Here is a 22,217-nt window from a genome sequence, read left to right on the forward strand (position 1 = left end):
ACGTGTTATCAAAACTTCAATTTTCAAGTAAATACACGTTCCTGTGAAATGTAAGTTCTGTCTAGCCTAGCCCAGTTTTTGTATCTTAGGGAATAGTATGTAAATTCACTCCGAACTCCTACTACTGAATTCACATCTTCTGTACCGCATATTTTCATAAATTTCTTTAAACTTCTACCCTCCTTTGTTATTTTCCCTTCTGGACCCGACACCCCCCCCCATAAATAGTCTCCTGCTGCAAATCAAATTCTAGTCCCCACCTATAAGTAATATGCCATGCTGAAAACTGATTTTTTTTCAGAGTTTTCATAGGCTCTATTACAGCAGTTTTAGGTTGAAGATAAATACATGCCAGGGTAATCCTTCTCCCTTGCCAGCAGATGCTTATAGTACTACATATCTGCCATTATTTTTTTTCATCCTCTTCTATCACTATTGGAGCACCTCTTGCAATTAATATAAGTACTCCTCTTTTCCTTTTTTTCCCCAAGTATTCTGTTGAATAACTGTCCTGAAAACATTTCTTTACCAAATTCACATGTTCAGTTACTTCCTAATGTGTCTCCTGTTTTATAGCTATTTGCACTCTACACTAAAGTTCACTACCCTTTCTTTTTCGTATAGATCTGTGAGACAATTAACATTTAAAGAAAATATCGAAAGGCTCATTATGTCAAAAAGTTATTATTCCCACCTTTTATTTATAACAGTTTTTTGTTAAGTATCTAGTTCCAGCTTTTGTGCTAAATACACTAATACTTGGCAGGTTGACCTCTTATATGACTGTTTCTTGTTATATCCATTTGAACCTATGTCACATCTTGCAAAGCATTTTGTTTTATTGAAAGCCCTCAAAAAATACACTTCCAATACACCCCAAAAAACCTACTGACTTAATATTAACATACAAAATTATGTACATCTTCAAATATTGAAGTTTTACCTTCCTAATAAGGACTGTTCCAAACTGACAGCAATACTCATAGACTTGGGTTAACCTAAAAGGAAGGCTAACCATACAAAGACACATGGTACAGCTTGTGTTTCTACAAAGGGGTCTCTGTTAATTGTCTTATCTTTACTGATCCCCCAGAATGAGAAAACACTTAAATTCTTTCAGAAAACATCTCCTATCCATTGAAAGAAAGCCATTAAAAGAAATAAACTATTCTGTTTTTACTGATCTTTATAAGATTGTTGCCATGGAGACATGAGAACCAGATAGAGGGGTGTTTTTACAAGTTTTTATTTATTTGTTATAGGAGCACTTTAGTATAGTCAAAGTTCATTTGCTTTTTCTTAAAACTTGTTACTAGATAAAGCCTTAATCCAGTCATTTCCTTATGCAAGAATGAGAAAAAGCACAATCATTATTTTCTTGTATTATAATTTTTTGAACAGACTTTTTTTACACTGCAGTGCCTACATCATTTCTTAAAACTGAACAAAAACAGGAAGCGAAAAAAAGGAAAAAAAAAACAGGGGCACCTGTTTACTTTAGCATCTTCGTTACACTTGAAAATAACTGAGAAAACTATGCTTCATAGCATGCAGGTAGCGTGTACTATATAAAAATATTACTGTTAAGAGCAAAAATTTGTTTTACTTAGTTAACCCTTCCTTCCTCTTCCCCTCTCCTAAGTGTTCCTCCAAACATTAATGACATGAAGTAGGGCATATGCTTTAGAGTCCTCCACAAGTTTAATAAAGTCAAAAAAGTCCAATATTGCCAGGTTTCCTTGTTCTGTCATATTTCACAAATATAATGCTTTATAAACCCACACTCAATTTCCAAGTTAATGGTTTTATTCCTGCTTATCGCTATCTCCCAAATCCAGTCTCTGCTTCCTTTCCAAAATAACTTGGTTCTTCTAGTCAACTCTTGGGTTTTTTCCTGTCTCTCAAGCATTTTCTGATGAAACACTGGAAAAGGTTTCACTGTGGTCTTTATTACCAGAAGAACAAGAAGCAGAATATCCTTCAGTTTCGCAGCTCACCTTTTCTTGGACAAACTTCTGTATTTCCTCCTTAGCATGTTCTGCATTAAAAATGATTTTGTCCCTCCAAGAAAGAATATTCTGAAGAATTGTTTGAATCTCACACCTGCTTCTCAAAATTTCCTGATTAGTGGACAATCTCACATCTGCTTCTCAAAATTTCCTGATTAGTAGAATAAATGTACTCCTCTTCTGCCTGATGTACAGTAAGCAAGCATTTTCCACAAACTCTCTACTGTCTCCTACTTTTAGTACATTGTCCTTCTGCCACAGTTTTGCCAGAATCAACTTCTGCCGGTAGGACTGCATTCTTACCATTAAATGTCTAGGTTGCTTTCTCATGGCCAGGTCTGGAGCATACAAACAATGTGCCATTTCAATTATAAACTCCTACTGTGGAGAACCAGTCCAGTTGCTTATTTGTGCTTTCATAAAATTAACAGTCTGTTCCTTGTAGCTTCTCTGCTACAGCAGGAAAAAAGAAGTCATGTCTTACCATAACGTTCCATCTGTGTTGTTGATCTTCGCTCATTCATCACTGATAGGTTATCGGTTCCGTCCTCGGAACCGAGCCAGCCAAATATCAAGCCCGCGTCAGCCAAAAACTCTTGAGCCAAGGTCCTACCCAGAATGCTCTGCTCCCTGTTACCTGAGATCAAGTTTGCAAGCTGATAAATGAAAGTAGAGGCTACCTTTGGTTATAACAGACCTACAATAAAGGAGTATAGGAGATCAACCAGAAACCTCTAGAGGGGGATGGAGGGTGGGAAGTAATGAATGAACGAAGATCAACAACACAGATGGAATATTATGGTAAGACATAACTTCAGTTGATCTGATATACAGGTAGATTTTGTTCTGTTCAGATAAAAACGTAATTGTCTATGAACATCCAAGGAGTGCAGGCAATACTCTCCCTTGCTACAGTGGTTAGGAAAGAACACTGGGAGAGCAATAAGACTGGTTGATAGACTGCTCTGACACCACTTTTGGTAAAAAGGAAGAATTAGTCCTCAGTGATACCCTATCCTTATGGAAGATCAGAAAGGGAGGTTTGATGCACAAGGCTTGAAGTTCTGACAGGCGTCTGGCCGATGTGATTGCAATAAGAAACAAAGTTTTCCAAGACAGACATTTCACATCACATGAAGATGCAGGTTCAAAGGGGGGCTGTTAGAGCTTGCAGAACCAATGCGAAATCCCAAAGTTGTACCAGTTCTCTAAAGGGAGGTTTTAGGTGGATAAACCCCTTCAAGAAAAATTTACAGAGTCTATGTGACATAAGTGAAGAATCCTGAAAATTAATGTGGAAATTTGAGATGGCAGCTAAATGCACACAAATAGTAGAGGCAGACACCCCAGAGTGGAAAAGATGTGATAAGTAATCCAAAACCACTGAAACTGGGGCTGACAAAGGGTCTGTTTATTTGATGCCGATAGAGAGAACCTTTTCCATTTATTAAGATAAATTAGTCTGGTGGACAATTTATGAGATGCAATAAGAATACTGGGCACAGGGGACGAGAGGTTTTCCTGCCTGGCAATCATTGAAAGTGGAGAAACCAAGCTGTCAGTTCAGAGTTGTTAGACTGGGGCGAGTCAGACCCTACGGATGGGAGATCAACATTGGGGATGGATTGAGAATCCATGGTTGATCTAGCAGGTGAGGCCAGAGGAAGGGGAACCAGACTTGTCGAGGCCAATATGGAGCAATGAGGATCACTTTGCTCTTCAACTGTTGTGCTTTCTTCGGAAATTGGGAGATGAGGGGAAGAGGAGGATAAGCATAATGTAGACCCAAAGGCCAAGCGTGGACTAGAGCGTCTCTCGGAGGGCAAAATAGTTGCTGCACTTGTAGTTGGTTGGGGGGAAAATAGGTCACAGCAAGGCTGGCCCCAGCGGTTGAAGATTCTTGCCACTACTATAGGATTGAGGGACTACTCGTGAGGTTGCAGAATGCACCTGCTCAATTTGTCCGCCATCACGCTGGAGCTCCCGGGAATGTGCGTTGCAGCTAGAAAGCAGTTGGAAGCTATCGCCCATTGCCATATTCTCAAGACCTCTCAGCATAATGGGCAAGATCTGGTACCCCCTTGTTTGTTGATGCACCAGACCACTGACATGTTGTCTGACTGGATCGCAAGAGTCCCTGATGGAAGGATGCAATGAAATACTTGCAACGCTAGTAGCACTGCCCTCAGTTCCAGGACACTGATATGCAAAATGGCCTCTGTCTCAGACCAGGTACTTGGACCGAGTTTCCCTGACATAGCCTCCCCACCCCATCAGGGAGGCATCCATGGTCACCATGGCTTTCGGTTGATGGGGGCTAAAGGGGCGAGACCATTGTTGGGGATTTCAAGACATCCACCAGAGTAAATCCTGCTTGCATCTCTGAGTTACACTTATCTGAAAAGACAAACAATGTTTTAGAGGGCACCACTGAGTGAGAAGTAACCACTAAAACAGCCTCATGTGGAATCTGGCTAGAGGAACAATGGTGATCGAGGCTGCCATAAACCCCAAGAGTTGGAGTATAGATTGAGCGGGAGATTTGTGGTGACAGAGCAGCAGTTGAACCTGTTGCCTTATTCTTTGAAGCCTGTGGTCCGGAAGAGATGCTGTGCAATTTCTCGTGTCCAACAGAACCCCTATGAATTCCACAGACTGAGCTGGGGTTATGTTGGACTTCTCCCAGTTGATAGTGATTCCTAGGCTTTTCGCTGTGAGGAGAGTGTAATGCTGGTTTTCTTCCAGTAGACGCTTGGTGGGGGTGGTGAGGAGCCAGTCATCCAGATGTGGAAATGCCTGGAATCCTTAAAGTCACAAGTGAGCGATAACCACTGCCATGCTTTTGGTGAACACTCTGGGGGCTGTAGAGAGATCGAAGGGCAAAGCTTGAAATTGGCAGTGATTGGCTCCTATGTGGAAGCGGAGGTATCTTTTTGAGTGTTTGTCCATTTTTATGTGGTAACATGCATCTTGAAGATCTACAGAGCACATCCAATCGTCTTCTTCCAGGAGAGGAAGGATAGACTGAACCATGACCATTCGGAATTTCTCTGTTTTTACAAATTTGTTCAGTGCGCTGAGATCCAGAATTGGTCTCCAGTCCCCTCTCTTTTTTAACACTAAAAAGAATCTTGAGTAAAAAACAGATCCTATCTGGTCTGGGGGGGACCATCTGGATGACTCTCTTTTGTAGCAGCTTTTTGATTGCGTGTACTGCTTCTTCTCTTTGAATGGCTGAAACATCAGGTAATACTCTGCATGAGACTGGACAAAGAAGGAAAGGGATGCGATAACCTCTGGATATTATCCATTGTACCCAAGAGTCGGTGGTTATATTTAGCCAGGTAGCGGGATACAAGGAAAAATTACCCCTGTCTGCTTCCAGAGGTGAGCAGTCGGGCAACACTTAAGGAGCGTTGATAGGGTTGGTCAGAGAACGAATCTCTGGAACCCCGATTTCGCGGAGCTCCTCTGCCCCGATAGGGGCATCTTCCATTGTAGTTTCCCCCTCTGCCTCTAGGGAAGAACTTGGCACATGCATCATGGAAAAAGCCCTGTGATTTCCTGTGCCACATCTTCCCACTCCTCTGATTTCTGGAGTAGAATCGTTGAGGAGTGGAGTGTCTGACACCAACGGCAGATAGGGTCTTGCTATCTTGTTCGCACCTTGCCAGTGTATCTTTCACTTTAGGGCCAAACAAAGAAGCTGCCTTGATGGGGCTGGGCATGAAGGAAGCCTTAAAGGAGTCCGCAAAGGCGCATCCAGGTATGTCGTCTGGTAAATATACCCATGCCTGCCGCTCTATCCACTCCTTCCGTTGCGTGAGAAATAAGACCCATGGAAGAACTGAAAATGGACTCTAGGGTGGCTGAGAAGACACGTTATCATGGACTTCATCAGAAACAGCTGCTGCCAAGGTTTCAGAGAGCTTGTTGATAAGATCCCTCTGAAGCCTGGTAAAGTGTGCCAAACAGTTCAAAGACCTTATGGTGAAGGTCGATAAAGCAAACACATGATTCCCAAGTCTATCCCCCGGGACTTCTTGTTGGGTGGATGGACAGCTTGGCTCTCTCCTGACAAATCCTTTTTAGTTGCAGCCGCCACCACCATAGCATCTACTGGAAGACCTCGTGACCAATGTGGGTGCTAAGCTGGGGGCAATAATATTTTAGCCGGTCTCCTTGGTATCGCTTCCAGGGTGTCAGGAGCCTTTCATGCATGAACGATGAGCTGGACGAGCTCAGAGGCCGGCTGGGTGACCCAGGAGGTAGGGAGATAGGCAAGAAAGGCCTGCAGGAATACAGACTCCTCAGAGGAAGGATTAGAGGACTTCCAGTCAAGCCCCTAAGGATCTTGAGGATGTCACCAAAGGACACCTTATCAGAGGGTGACCGTGAGGACCTTTCCCAGTTCTCAAAATCCGTATCTTCAGTTAGCGATTCCTCAGTGGAGTCTATGTGCTTCCTCTTGCATGATACTTTGTGGGATACTTCCTCAGTGGGAGGTTCTGGGGAAGACTGGAAAGAGGGGGTCTCCTAAGGAGGAGAAACTCGAGGCCCTTGTGCCCGGTGGTTGTGGCTTGTGACAGTTGTGGCACAGAGGGCGGGGGACTCAGACACGTGGGGTTTGCCAGCAGAGGCAAAAGCCCTCTCTATGGTTTGGAAGGCCGGCCTGCCCCAGGAGAGATGGGAGCATGGAACAGAGCACGACAACCTCAGAAGTGGTGTCACACCCCACCCCGACGAGCCTACCCCCAGACCAAGATCTCAAGAGGATGAACCGAGAGAGAGAGAGAGAGGATTCCTGGAGGGTGCCATGGAAAAAAATCTGTGTGGAACCAGGAATGCCCTCCCCATGGCACAGCCACTGGCCTGAGAAGAGCCCGATGCCCAGTGCACTGAGGGCCACAAGCACAACTCCAGTTCCAAAGTGAGATCCACTATTAGAGTCGGAGGAAGGGAAGCTGCTGTTGGAGTAACAGGCTTCGATACCCGGGTGGAAGTCGAAGGAGTGTACCCTGCATGGATGGTGCCGGTAAGGGCTGCGACAGAACTGTTGGAGCCGTAGCTGCCTGTACCGGGAATTATGATGCCGGTGTTGATAAAGAAGACATGGTTGGAGCCAGAATTATTTGGGGTGTTGCCGAGCCTGGAGCCGACAGGGTCACAGGTGGCAGCACTGAAGTAATCAATTTCACCTTATTCTGGGTCAACCCCCCACAATCTCCACAGGAAGAAGATGGGAGCGACCTCGATGAGGAAGAGGAAGAACGCCTCTTACGGGTTTAACAGGAGGGGGTGAGCCCTCCGACCCAGAAATAGCCTCACAGAAAGGACATTTGAGAAGACCTTTCAATATTTATTCTTTCTCATGTTAGAGTTCTGTTTGAAAAATTTCTACAAATCCCAAACGGGGGATCCACAGTAAGGTAGGAGACATTCAGACAGTAGACACAAGTCATGGCCATCGGAAAACAGTAACTTATGGCCGTAATCCTTACACTGGTTAAAACCAATGTTACTTTTCTTATCAGACATAATGATGTGGAGAAGAAGAACAGTACCAAAAAGAAGAGGAAAGGGGTAAGGAGAGAAGGAAGGATTACCAACGATGGTAATGAAGAATTACCTCAAAGGTAAGAAAAAAAGGGTAATAAAGGGTTTTAAGTATACGATAGGGTAGGAAAATATTAGTAGAAACTGTTTGAAAAACAACGTAAGAACAAAGTATAAAACTTTCAAAAAATTAGACAGCTGAAGAGAGTGGCTTGACATGGCTGTACAGCAACGCGGCAAACGAGATCTGAGGTAACAGGGAGCAGAGCATTCTGGATAGGACCTTGGCACGAGAGTTTTTGACTGACACAAGCTTGATACTTGGCCGGCTCGGTTCCGACAAAGGAACTGATAACCCATCAGTAAGGAAAGAACAAAGATTAACATCATCAGATTCTCAGGTTTCCCTTGCATGCTCTGTCCTCTAATTCTAGTCTCATATTCAGCCAGTCTTTTCTTCATTTCAACCTCAGATTTTTGCAGTTTTATTACCTCATCGAAATATGTGTAAAGTTTCTTCCATTTTATCCAGCCTTTTGTTATTTAAGTTGATATATTCCATCAGTGTTTCATTTACTTAGTCAGCTCTACATACATTTAACTTATTTTTTCCTCTAGATTACTGGAAGTCGTATCTTGCACCAAAGCTGGAAGCTTGGCTGCTTTTTTGCTGAACAGATGAAGAATTCTTCCCAGTCAGTGTTTTTCCTCACCTTTTGTGGTTTATTTTCTTTCAGGTTCTCTGAATTTCTTTTTTGCTGGAATCCACACAATGCTTACTGGCCAAAATGAGTTCATTGGCTCTCTCTTCTGAGTTTGTTTTCACACTGGGAGAACTGAAACTAAGCTGTTACTCAATGTGCAGCCATCTTGGAAGTCTGAATAACTAGCTGATGAGCAAAACAGTGGTTCAAGTAAGGCGAATTTAAAAATATGGTTAATGCTAGCAGCTGAACATAGTGGTCTATATATGCAGTGGTTCACAAAATCTAAAGAAAATGTAGGAGATACAGATAAAAGATAGTTCTGCAGTACAGTACTAGAAACAGGTGCACATCTTTTTCCAGGCTATGATATGCTTACAGATGAAGGCTTGAATACTGCAATACATCACAATGTGGCAAGGCTGTTAAGACTGGAGACTATATAAACATTACAACATACTGTCAGTGGAGAGGTACTGGAAACATGAACAAAAGATTACTGAAAATGAATATATAACCATGTGGGATTACCTAATTCCAACAACTAAGTAGAAGCAAGGAGCCATATACTGTAATTCAAGGGAAAAGGGCAAAAGCAGCACTGATTAATTGCTACACACAGCAACTACAGCTTCATATGATCAGAAAGACAAAGTTATAAAATATCAAGACATGCAAGCAAAGACTAGCTCAATAGGGAATAAGGTTACCCTGACACCTACAGTAGCAGTAATGAGAAAGTTACCTTAAAGACCATGGTCACAATAGAAGGCAGTCCCAAAAGAGTAGCAGTATTCCTGTCACCAAAAAGAATAAGTACTCTGTTTACAACAAGGCAACAAAAATTCTTATGAATGAAAAGAGCTGCAAAGTCTGCCCACCATACCTCACAATTTTCCAGAATGTTGCAGAATCTCTAGCTTACTACCTCATATTTTCGGTCTGTCCCTCAAAAAAGTGGTTTTCTGACGAATCACTGAGGACTGACGTCATTAAATAATGACAAAGTTCAGCTTTGGTTTTCATATCCTTCAGAAAATGCATGCTAATGCAAAACCCTTTATTCTATCAACTTTATAATTTTATCAGAGCAATAATTAAAATATGTCCCTAATTTTAAGCCTTTGTTCCCTCACCATTATTTTTGTCTTTGTCCAGAATTCTTGCACTAAGAGGTTGAGAAGTATTCTTTTCACCATGTAAAACAGTATGGATGGTCAGTTAGTTGTTGCCCATGACAAAAAATGCCTTTTCTTAAGTGATCTCACTTTGGTAATAAAGTATAATGCTCAATCTGTCAAGTCCGCTATTTGTAACACCTGAGCACCTCCACTGTCCTTCCAAACATCCATCCCACCATTCTTAGGGGAAAAGATCAAAGTTAAACCATGGTTCATGTTCCTTCAGGGGGCACAAGATGTAACAAGCAAAGTAAGGACTGTAGATCCTTAAGTTGCTGGTTCATTAACAGCTTAACTTGGGGATTGGGGGTTGGCATAATAATTAAGGTGCTTACCTCACAGACACAAGGTAGAGGATTTGATTCTCACTTTGGTCACTGTCTGGTTATTAAGCTATGCATGTAATAGTCTGCAGAATAACTGCCTAGTCTTTACTTATGAACCTATAAATCCAGAGGAGACAATCATGACAATGAAATCAAAAGTAAGCTCATCTGGATTTTCTTGGTGGTCTTCCAGAACTGCCGTGAAATAAAAATAAATAAATAAATAATACATTTAGTGCTACTTCAGCAGTCCATAACCTGAAAACCACAATGTCTAATGTAGAGGAAACTCTGAAAGCAAAATGGACCAGTTAGTGCTAAGACTAGGATGCACACACTCTACAATAATGCAAAGTCCAAAGCATGCCCCAAATCAGTGGGTTGAAAAGACAGTAACTTGAACAAATTGTAATCTCCTCATAACAGATAAAAAAACCTATACATCACACCAAAGATATCCACATCTTTTCTTGCTCTGTTGGTGAGGCTTCCACCCCCATCCATCTGGCACTTCACACTAACAGCCCAAGTACAGCACTTTAAATTTGTCTGAAATGAGCCCCTCGAATGAAATCTTTCTATTCTCTTGGTCAGCCTTTTTGAAATCCTTCCTTAAATGCTTCCTCTCCATCCTCTATTGCTATCTCAGTCTTTGAGCCATCACCGAATAGGTTGGACCTGTTCTCTTTTCCATCAGACATGCCTGAAATACACATACTGAAGAATACTGGATCCATAACTCGCTGTAATAAATACCCCACCTAACACCCTTATTATGCCTGATTGTCATCTGTCTCAGTCCTTTAGAAGTCCAATCCTTCAACTACACAAGCAAGCCAGTTCATCTATCTTGTTTCTAACCTCATCTCAAATCTATCATATTAGGTGCCAAAGAGGGATCAAGTTAAATGTCTTAATAAAATCTAAAAAGACCACATCATCCAGTACTCCTATGTCAGCTTTACATGGAAGACAGACGATACTGGATCACGTTTGACTGTCAGTTTCATGAACTCCATGGGAGTTTGCTGTCCTCTAGAAAAGCAACCATTCTCCCCACCCATGATTCTCTTCATGGCCTTTCCTGACACATCTGTTAGGCTAAAAGGTTCACAGAATTTCTCCTGCCACATCTTATACAAGGGTCAAGTCTAGATGTCAGTTCTGGACTGGCCAGTGACCTGATTAAGAGCTCTATTAGGTGATTTACCAGCACAATGGTTACCTTCCTGAGGACTTTAGGAGACAGTCCAGATTCTTCTCCACCTTTTTCCTTTCAATCTGGGTGTCTCTCTGATGCTCTCTCCCCTCAGCTTTCCCTCACACCTGACAAGATACCTTACCCTAGCATTCCTTTCAAAAAATGATGAAAAATACTAATTTGTTCATTCAATTCCTCTGCTTTTTCACCTTTCCTTCTTCACTAAGCTTGGCCAGGTCTGTCTATCAATGCTACTACATACCTTAAAAAAAGGTCTGTGTTCCCCTTGGCAAGCTCTCTTTCAAGCTGCGACTCTGCTGCATTCAACTAGCTTCCTTATATTGTGCTTACTGCAGCTCCATCGCCCCTTCTTTACACCACTTGTATGTCATTTTCCTCTCCTATTTCTAGCCTCAAGTTCCAATGTGGCCACATTTGTCTTCTCTTTTTGTCTCTTCCTCATGCATTTGTTCAAAGCCTTGAATACCTCATCTATGACCTATTCCCAGCTTGATCAATATACAGAGGAGAAACAAAGGAAACAAACGAGGACTTCTAAGTACAATATAAAATGGCTCATATATGTGTGGGTCCCTATCTGAATAAAAGTAATCATACCACCATATAATTCATGAAAATCAGCCTTCAAAGTCCATAAAAAATAGCTGCATGTGTACCTACTTTAACAGCTAAATATCTTAAGTGCCAGAGGGATCAGATCACAAATGCCTGAAACTCTCTCATACCACCAGAAAAGTACAGTTGTGTACCTACCATAAATGTAGATGTTCGAGTGTATTCACTGTTGCAGTCATTACTGTTGGGTTATCCTGCTGGTAGGCTACCCTCAGTCGGCCAGAATTCCAAAGTCTAGGTCCGGCGTCGGTTGCTGTCACCTCTTCCCTGACGTCAGTGCGCCAGGGGTATTTAAGATGCAGCCAATGCCATTTTCTTCAGTTTTTCTTGCCCCAGATGTCAGGTGCCCCCAAATTGGTAGGCTGAAAAAATATGCCAATAAAAATGCATGCACAAAAATAACATTTCCTTCATCTACAAGCAAATACACCACATAGGTTGTATAGGATAGAGAAGTGCAGATAAGTCCCAGCAAAGAAAGGGGGATGGAGGGTGGGTAACCTGGACTGCAACAGTGAATACATTTGAACATCTACATTTATGGTAGGTACACAACTGTACTATGTTCATAGTGTTTCACTGTTGCAGTCATTACTGTTGGGTTGAATCCCAAAGCTGAGGATGGGTGGCTGGGCTAAATAGAATTAGGAGAGGCTATGAGGCCCTGCAAAACTGCAGTGGCAAAGCCTGCTCTGGACTTAAGAGTAAAGAGGTAAGTGGTAGTGCTTTGTGAAAGTGTGCACTGAACTCCAAGTTGCAGCCTCTAAGATATCTTTGGTTGGTACACCTCTGAGGAAGGCTGCTTAAGTGGCTGCTGCTGTGGTGGAATGAGACCTAATGCCCTTAGGCACTGATTTGCCATGCTGAAAATAGCAAAAGCGGATACAATGGCCTATCCATTTAGAAATAGTCTGTTTTGAGATCGCCTTTCCTTGTGATCCTGCAGCATAAGACACTAAAAGTTGCTCAGTCTTTCTGAAAGCTTTAGTTCTGTCCAAGTAAAAGCATAACTGCCTGTGTATGTCCAAAGAATGCAGAATTTTCTCACCCTTGTTCTGTGGATTTGGGTAAAAGGTAGGCAAATGAATCGTTTGGTTGAGGGCCACACTGGACACCACCTTAGGCATAAATGTAGGGTTTGTCCGCATAGAAACCCTGTCTGGATGAAAAATTATAAAAGGTTCCACAGCTATGAGTGCTTGTAACTCCGAGACTCGTCTTGCAGAGGTTATTGCTAGGATCAGAGCCGTTTTCCAGGATAAGAATTTTATATCTGCTGTTGATGCTGGCTCGAAAGGAGGCAGTGTGAGTTTTTCCAAAACATAATTGAGATCCCAGGCCGGACTTGGTGCTCTCCTTGGAGGCCTAATGTTTTTGGCCCCTCTGAGGTACTGCCTTATTAAAGGATGAGAAAAGATAGGTGGTTCTGTATTGTAATGGGCTGAAATGGCAGAGGCATGAATCTTAATTGACGAGAAAGAAAGGCCTTTGTTCAGCATCTCAGTTAGGTATTGTAAAATCTGAGGGATTTTGAAACACACGTGTCAATGCCTTTTTCCTAGTTCCAAGCACAGAATCTCTTCCATTTTTCTGCATAACATTTTTTGGTACTGCGCCTCCTGGCCTCCAAGATAACATCCATAACAGCTTTTGAAAGAGGAGTGTTCTGAATGGCTAAATTATCCGCCATGCTGTCAGACTTAGGGTCCTGAGTTGGCTGTGCAGGATCCAATTGTTTTGTTGGGTCAGCAAGTGAGAAGTTTGAGGCAATATCCATGCTGGACCTTGAGACAAGCTCTTTAGGATTGGGTACCAGTGCTGGCGTGGCCAGTCTGGTGCAATCAGAATCATTTTTGGCTCCTCTTGTCTGACCTTTAGGAGTACCCTGGGAAGGAGAGGCACTGGAGGAAAGGCATATACTGTTAGATTTTTCCAGCTGAAGGATAGGGCGTCCACTTTCCATGCTTGCTTGTGATAAATCCTTGTGCAAAATCTCTGCAATTGGCAGTTGTGAGAGGAGGCAAATAGATCTATGTCTGGGTATCCCCAATTTCCTTGTTTTCAAGACTTGTGGACCCAATTTCCATTCGCGGGGATCCATGAGGTTTCTGCTTAGTTTGTCTGCCAGAGTATTTGTTTTTCCTGGCAGGAATTGTGCTTGCAGGTGAACTTGAAAAGTCAATGCTGTGTCCCATAAGGTCATTGCTTGTCTGCAGAGGGGGTAGGAATGTGTACCTCCCTACTTGTTTATGTACCACATGACGTAGTATTGTCTGTCTTTATCATAGGTTCATAGGTTCATACTAGGCTATCTGCCCTAGGGCATTTATAAGCCTAGCCAGAGTGTGTGTGGCTTTCACCAACCCTTAGGATGAGAATACTATACCCATTAGCAAAAAACTAAGTAGCTGTCCTGGATGAAGCAGGTCCTTGAAAGCTGTCAAGGCATTTTGAACAGCTAGCATCTCTTTTTGATTGATGTGAAGATGCATCTGGTTTGCAGCCCATGTGCCTGAATACATTTTCCTGCCATATGGGTCCCCCAGGCATAATCTGAAGCATCCGTTGTCAGTGTCTGTCTTGCTGTGGGTAAACTGAATGGCAGAACCTTGTTGTGGTGACAGGCCTCTGCCCACCATCGAAACTCCTGTTGCAGGCAGGGAATGAGTGCAATTACTGTCTCAAGGCTGTGGCAATGCTGAGTCCAAACACTTTTTAGATACCATTGTAGTTTCCTCATATGCAGTCTGGCATATGGAATTAGTAGAATGCAGAATGCCATGAAACCCAAGGCCTGCAGGATTTTCCTTGCAGATAAGTGGGTTTTTGTTGCCAATTTCTTGAAGTAAGAAGTCAGTTGCTTTTGTCCGTCTGGCGTGAGACAAGCCATCTGGGCAGTTGTATTTAAGATTGCACCCAAGAATATTATCTCTCGAGAGGGCACTAGTTTTGATTTCTTTTCGTTTACTGTGTACCCTAGGCCAATTAGTAATCTTTTTACAAACGCCAGATGCTTTAGAATAATGTCTTTATTCTCTGCTTGAATTAGGCAGTCATCCAAGTAGGGATATATTTGAATTCCTCTTTGTCTGCAAAACGCAATTACTGGTGCCAGGAATTTTGTGAAGACCCTGGGTGCAGCATATAAACCAAAGGGCAGTGCAGAGAATTGGTAATGCATTGAGCCAGCTATGAATCTGAGGTATCTTCTGCAAGATTGTCTGATTGGGACATGCAGGTATGCCTCTTTTAGGTCCAAAGTTACTCTGTAGTGCCTGTCAGGTTTCCTGGGAGCTGGAGGCAAAATGTCTGGGGTAAGGCTGGATTCCAGGAAAACATCATCTACAATTTGCAGAACAGGAGGGATAGCTAGAGGCTTGTGTTGAGGCAGGAGTAAGAATTCCCAAAGTCTCTTTTTGGACTCAGAATAGTCCTGGCTTTCCCTGGCAGAAATGCTCCCTTAGGGTATGGAAGGTTTCACCAAAAGAATAATCCTCTGGAGGGGAAGCAGAGGGAATGGAATCCTCTGCATCAGAATCCTCATAAGTAGATAAGGGTAAATCCTGGTAGTCAGAAGGAACAGAGATATCAGATTCCTGATCAGAAGAATCAGAAAAAAAATCAGTTCTAGGTCTCTTAGAGGGGGAAGGCTGGCTTCCCCTAATTAGGGTAATAAGGTCTTCAGCCATTCTAAGCATTTGTTTTTGAGGCATATGGGCCTGAGAATGCAGTTTGGCCGTCGGTTTTCTAGGCGTAGTGCAAACTTTAGGCCTGAGGAATTCAGTATTCTTAGCTTGAAAAGAAGTCATCGGTTTAATATGAAAATCGGTAGGCCTAAATACACCCTCAGAAGCAGGTGCCTGCACAGCGGCTCTGGACCCATCCAAGACAGACATCTGCATGTTCCATAGTTGAAGTATCTTGCAGCGTACCAGACTCCGAATGGGTCTCAGTAGAGGCCTGTGAATCTGTAGTAGTGGCTATCAGAGGCTGTGAAAGCGCCTCACTGAGTACCGACGGACTGGCGACTTAGTTTAACGGAAGCGTCATCAGCAGTTTTGGACCTATGTGGTCTGTCTCTCTCTTTATCCTGACGTTTTTTCGAAAGATCGGTAGTCAGATGGCTTCACTAAGTCATTTCGGAGTATGGAGATCGAGAACAAAGAATTTAGCTACAAAAATAGCCCGACAATGAATAGTTTGGGTGTTGAACAAGGCACATAACTGACAGCGAGGGACGTCGTGGTCTGGGCCTAAACAGATGATGCAGTAAGAATGAAAATCTCTATGAGGTATTTGCTTTCCACAGGCAAGACAATTGTTAATTTTTTCTGACATCAGTTAGAACAAGAAAAAAGGATGTTTTTGAAGACTTCAGGTCTGAAACTCGAAAACGAAAATTTCAGGAGTCGGCCTACTGGCACTTGTGAACTGCTTCTGCATCAGACACCGCACGGTATGAAAGAATGATGTAATGGTGTCAGCTGCATGTTTTATACCCCTGACAACCTGACATCATGGAAAGTGACAGCATCTGATGCAGAAATCCAAAGATTCTGGTATTCAAGCCGGCTGTGCCCTACCCGCATGCAGATAACCGAAATGTGATGACTGCAACAGTGAAACACGAAGAACATCACTCAGATAAGAGCGTTGTCTGAAGCTTAGCTCCATACAAAGCCTTTCTAAGTTACAGATTAAAGTCATAAGTACTAGCTTTATAGGTTTTCTACTGCACAGGGTACTACTAACCACCACTGGACAGGTGAAACAGCTTTGTGAAAATGCTCCTAATTTATAGCAGACAGAAAAAGCTGAAAACTGTCAAGCCCTCTGACCAATAAATGACTACAAGTTAAGCTTCCTGGAGTGCTTAGAGTGACCAGGTGAAAACAATATCGATGATCCAGGAACTTAAGGTAAAAGCACAACAAAAGCAGCTCTCAAGTGCAGATTAACACCCAATTAAGTCCCTAAAAAGCCTTCTTACTGATGAAATAATCTAACGTTAAGCCTTCCTATGTGCTTCCAAACTCTGACTGGCCAGGTTACTTTACTACTGTCACTACAATAGCAGCCCAACTCTTCTTAATGTAAAAACACACTTTAGTTAGCCAAAAGTGAAAAGGTACCAACTAGCTACAATAAGGAATTGTCACTTTAAGGTCCCTTGTGTGTTTCCCAACTAGGAGAGACCAGGGTGCCTTTCTACTCCCACTAGAACTGTAGTCCCAAGCCTTCTTAATGTAAAAACACACTTGAGATGGATAAAAATGAAAAGGTAATGGAAACAAATCAAATGTATAGCTACTCAAACAGCAGATACAACAATGTAATGTGCAGCCATTGGGCATGCGCAGCACAAACTTTGGATGCCTCATACCACCAAAAGCCAGCAGAAGAGCACCAATTCCTTTTATACAATCACATTATTTGTAAAAAATAAGACTTTTTTCCCTTTAAATAATGTTCATTGTAGAATAACAATAATCCTGTCCTGTGTGTGGGTAATGCAGGACTGACCCACTGACTGTTTTGCTTAATCACTTGGGCTTCACAATTGTGATCAAAGCATATGACTGTGGGTGAATTTTCTGTTACCCACAACCTGTTGTAGACTGCAGCCAAATTACTTAACATTTTTTTTCAGCTAAAAGAGCAAGATATTTGCCATTTTCCTTCTGCAAGTCACTACCATCCAAATCAGGACTGCCCTCTGAAAAGAGGGACATGCAGCAATCCTAGCTCAGTCAGCAAGTCTCAACATTTTTAAAGACTTTAAAAGTTTTATGTAACACTGGAAGCAATGGGAAGTACAACAGAAACTAAAGGACATTGATGAGAACTTGTTCCTTTCTTGACGGCCACAACTAAATCTATAGTGACTTGCACTGGATCAACCAGCAGACGGACAGATATCCCACATATTATGACCAATGAAACAAACAGCATAAACTATAACCTCATTAACAGAAGAGGGCTGCAAAGGGACCTGTGGTTGCATGTAGTTTCCTAGATGGGCACCTAAATCTCACAATGAAAATTAAATCAAGTCCCCTCCTTCACCGAACACTGCTAATACTAAATTTGAGATTGCTAAACCTTTGGGATGGGATAGGATGTGACAACAGAGTGTTTGTTTACTCCTGAGGATGATGACTTTGGAGATAGTACATTTCATTAGAAGTTTGTGTTTGGGAGGTGCAAGAAAGTACAGTTGTGTAAGTTGAACCTACATAAAAGTACACGCTCGAATGATCACTGCTGCAGTAACCTTGCTTATATGGGTTATAGCCTGCCAATGATAGAACAGCCCGCCAGCTTCCAAAACTCCAAGTCACTTTCAACATACTCAAACTGTCAGACAGCTTGAGCTGACTAAAAGAAAAGTTTGGGTGCTAAAGCCTTTACATCTTTCCTGCAGGCAGAGAGAGAGAGAGAGAGAGGAGGCTGAGCACTGAAAAAACAATGATAGGAACTACAAAAAAAAAACACATGCCCACACACTAGCATAAAAAAAAAGGGAGGGGGTGGAGGGAGGGAGTGACTACTGCACCAATGATCATTCAAACATCTACTGTTATGGTAAGATCAACTATATTATGTTCTTTATACTGACAACTGCTGCAGTAGCCTTAGCTATAAAGGTAGATTACCACAGCAATGGGAAGGTGGACAGAGAAGGATGTAGTGGTCCCTGAAGAATGGTCTTAGCAAAGCTTGATCTAGACCTGGAGAAGGAATCAAGTTTATGGTGCTTTGTAAAACTATGTACAGAGGATCAAGTAGCAACTTCTAGAATACGTCTAAAATCCAAATCTTTCCAAAAAGCCAAAAATAACGCCAAGATCCTGGTAGAATGGGCCTTGATCCAGGCTGGAAAAGATATGTTATGGTGTGTATAACAAAAGGTAATAGCCTTAGACAAATATTTGCAACTTGTTTGTTTTGACACAGGTTGTTCCTTCTTCTCACCTTCAAAAATATGAACTGATCCAAAGATCTGAAAGACTTAGTTCTGTCAAGATGTTACCAAAGTGGTCTGTGGACATCCAAGGTATGGAGTATTTTTTTGCACTCATTTTTAGGTTCAGGAAAGAAAACGGAGATAGATAGTACGGCTTAAAGTAAACTTGGATACTAATTTAGATATAAAAAGAGGATTAGTTCTCAAAGAAACCCTGTCCCAAAACAAAATTAACCACTGCAGCTTGCAACTCGGATACCCTTCCTACAGATATCAATGCAGTCACTGTTTTCAATGTTAATAACCTGAAGTCAGACATATTAGCGGGTTCAAATGATGCAAGTGTTGGCTTCTCTAACATAAACTTAAGATCGCAAGGAGGGGCCACCGTTTTTTTAGGAGGCCTCTTATGCAAAACCCCTTTCAAAAACGTTTTGAAAAGAGACTGTATTGAAAAAGGAGGGTGGTGAGCCCAAAAGCTTTACTTATTAAATTTTGGCGTTTAAGTGCGTCTATAAATGAACACTGACAGAGGAAGAAGAAAGGCAAGTAGCAAACTTTCTTGCTTCCATTAGTACCTGCTACACGTCCATAGAAAACAGTTGCCTAAAATGAGTTAAGATCCTATCATCCAGGCAGTCAACTGAAGATGATTTATGTTAGGGCGTCTCAAACACCCCCCTAGTCTTGTGCAAGTATATCCAGTCTGTGAAAAAGCTTCTGGTAATTGCCCCTGGGCATTTCAAAAGAAAAGAGAACCACTGTTGCCTGGGACAGAAGGGAGTCACCACAGTGATCTTTGGGGATTCCTTCTGAATCTTCAGAAGTACCTTCGATATTAGTGGAAAGGCAGAGAGGAACATTTCTATCCAAAGAAATGAAAAGGCATATATTTTCCAGGAGGTCTTGCATGGAGTTCTGGAACAGAATGTTGCTAAACTGATTGTTCAAAGAGGAGGCAAAAAAATCCACTTGAGGAATTTCCCCCAGATGGGTCAAACCTTGGAAGACAATATGATCTAGTTTCCATTCACAAGAGTCTGCCCTGATCTTGTTCAGCTTGTCTGCACATTTTGCCTTGATGGAATGTAAGATGCCTGCAGAGCAAGTGTGTGCTGTGAAGTTATATCCCAAGCTAACAATGATAGTCTGCAAAGTGGGGTGCAGTCTTGTTCCTCCTTGCTTGTTTATGAGCCATATTACTGTGGTATTGGCTGTAACTAACTGAAGAGGTACCAGGAACCAAAGATGGTTCAAAGAGTTGAGAGCCTTGATCAGGTCAAGCACTGCCATGATATTTATGTGCTTGTGCCTTTGGTGTCCCACACTTGCTGCACTTTTATCCCTCCTAAAGCTGCTCTCCAAGTGAAGTCAGAAGCATCTGTTGTGACTGACTGCTTTCGAGCAGGGAGGGAGAAGGGGAGACCTGGACTTAAGGACGTATGTTGAACTCCAGCACTTGGATCTGAAAAGATAAGGGGTGTTGATGCTGGAAAAAAAGAAATTTTAGATACCACTGTATCTTTCTCATGTGGAGTCCTGCCCGGGGTAACACGATAATCATAGATGCCATGGGTCCCAAAATCCTGAGGTATTCCCTCACACTGAGCAAAGTCTGAGTGGAAAACATAAATATATAAAGTTTTTTTTTTCAGTGGAAGAAGTGCTTTTTGAACTGATGTGTTTAGTTGAAATCCAAGGAACATAATCCCGTGTGAGGAAGTCAGGAAAGACTTTTGAATGTTCTCATGGAATCCTAGTTTGTGCAAGGGATCTCTCACTGAAGACAGAGATTCCTGACCCTCATTGGTGAGATCAGACCATAAACTAATCTCACTGGAGATCCACATCCCGCCCCCACCCCCAACAAAAAAGACCACAGTGAAGAACTTCTCAAAAGCCAACTTCACACTTCTTAAGACTGGTGTGGTATCCTTCAAGGCCCCTGAGCCATTGGAAACCACAACCCACGCTGCTGAATCCCTTACAAATGCTTTCTACGAGCACCTCCAGGATTGCATGGATCAAGCAATTCCAAATAAAATCAAGACCCTTTCCACCAAAGGCAAGCGCCCGATCTGGTGGACCCCAGCCATAAACAAACTTTACAACAAGAGGAGAAAGCTACTACAAGATAGAGCAAAATCCCTAAAAGGAAGACATCTCTGATCAATACTAGTAAAAAACTACGATCACTCATAAAATCATCCAAGGCCAACTTTGAGAGAAAAATCGCCAAGGACTCAAAAGACAATCATAAGGCCTTCTTTAGCTATGTTAGAAATCTGGGTGGAAACTCCCAGATATGCTCAGAATTAGTCCAAAATGATACAAAAATCACTGAACCCACAGACATTGCAAACATACTGGCAGACAGGTTCAGTGAAAATTTCTCCCCTCCCTCCCCCAAAAGGAGAAATATCTATCCCAGCAGAGTGTAGCCTCCCAATCATCTCAAATGCCCAGGTGAGAGCTGCTCTCTCTAAACCTAAAAACACAGCATCAATGGGACCGGATGGTGTCCCCAGCTGTGTGCTACACGAACTCAATGAGGAACTAAACCCACACATAAGGCTGCTGTTTAATCTTAGCCTTACCACAGGATACATACCCAAAGAGTGGCGTACGGCAACTGTGGTCCCACTCCACAAAGGCGGTGCTTCTACAGACCCTGGTAATTACCGCCCCATAAGCTCAACAAGCCTGGTCTGCAAAGCTATGGAGAGGATCATAATGGAACTCAAAGACATAGGGGACCTACAGACATTGGATCCTACCCAATTCGGCTTTGTCAAGGGCAGATCATGCCTCTTGAACTTGGTCGACTTTTTTGAAACAGTCACCAAGGCCATTGATGAGGGTAAGGCAGTTCACACAGCCTACCTTGACCTTGCAAAAGCTTTCGACACAATACCCCACTCGGGTATCATAGAAAAGCTCACCAGCTTAAATGTAAACCCATATGTCACAAGATGGGTTGCAAACTGGCTCAAGGACAGAACCCACAGGGTTAGAGTTGCTGGTGCCATGTCAGACTCCAAGCCGGTCACAAGCGGTGTCCCACAGGGCTCAGTCCTGGGCCCCCTCTTGTTCGGCATCTACTTTTCAGAAGTGCAGGCAAACATAGGAAGATTGTGGCTGACAAAGTTTGCAGATGACTGCAAACTGGGCGCCATAGTTGAAAATCCATCAGACACAGATATCCTTCAGAGAGGTCTCATAGAAACGGATAACTCATGCCAGAGCCATGGCCTTAAGCTAAACGCTAAAAAATGTATAGTCATACCCTTTGGTAAAAACAAGGTAACCCCAAGTTACCACATAGGTGGCAATCCATTAAGCACAGAAGAGGTTATCAGGGACCTGGGGACCCAAGTTGACAGTAACCTTTCTTTTGACACTCACATTGCCAAAGTGGTTAGGAGGACCTTCTACATTGCCCACCTGATTATGAAGGGATTCACATCCAGATCAAGGAAGGTCATTGTTCCCCTGTACTCTTCACTTATCAGACCAATGATTGAGTACAATGCCCCATTCGGAATGTATCTTACCCGACACCTGCAGCAATTGGAAAGACCCCAAAAGTTCCTCACCAAAAGGATAAAGGGGCTCAAAAATATGCCATATGCTGCCT

General features: G+C 42.6%; 1 protein-coding gene across 2 annotated transcripts in view; it reads right to left on the reverse strand.

The window, feature by feature from the left end:
• The window catches only part of SYMPK (symplekin scaffold protein), a 2,606,756-nt gene that overhangs the window by 91,643 nt on the left and 2,492,896 nt on the right, over positions 1-22,217 (reverse strand). The gene's annotated exons all lie outside the window — the stretch shown is intronic.

The sequence above is a fragment of the Protopterus annectens genome, chromosome 1.part0 (assembly GCF_019279795.1).
Source record: "Protopterus annectens isolate FY-2018-M chromosome 1.part0, PAN1.0, whole genome shotgun sequence".
Lineage (NCBI taxonomy): Eukaryota > Metazoa > Chordata > Ceratodontiformes > Protopteridae > Protopterus > Protopterus annectens.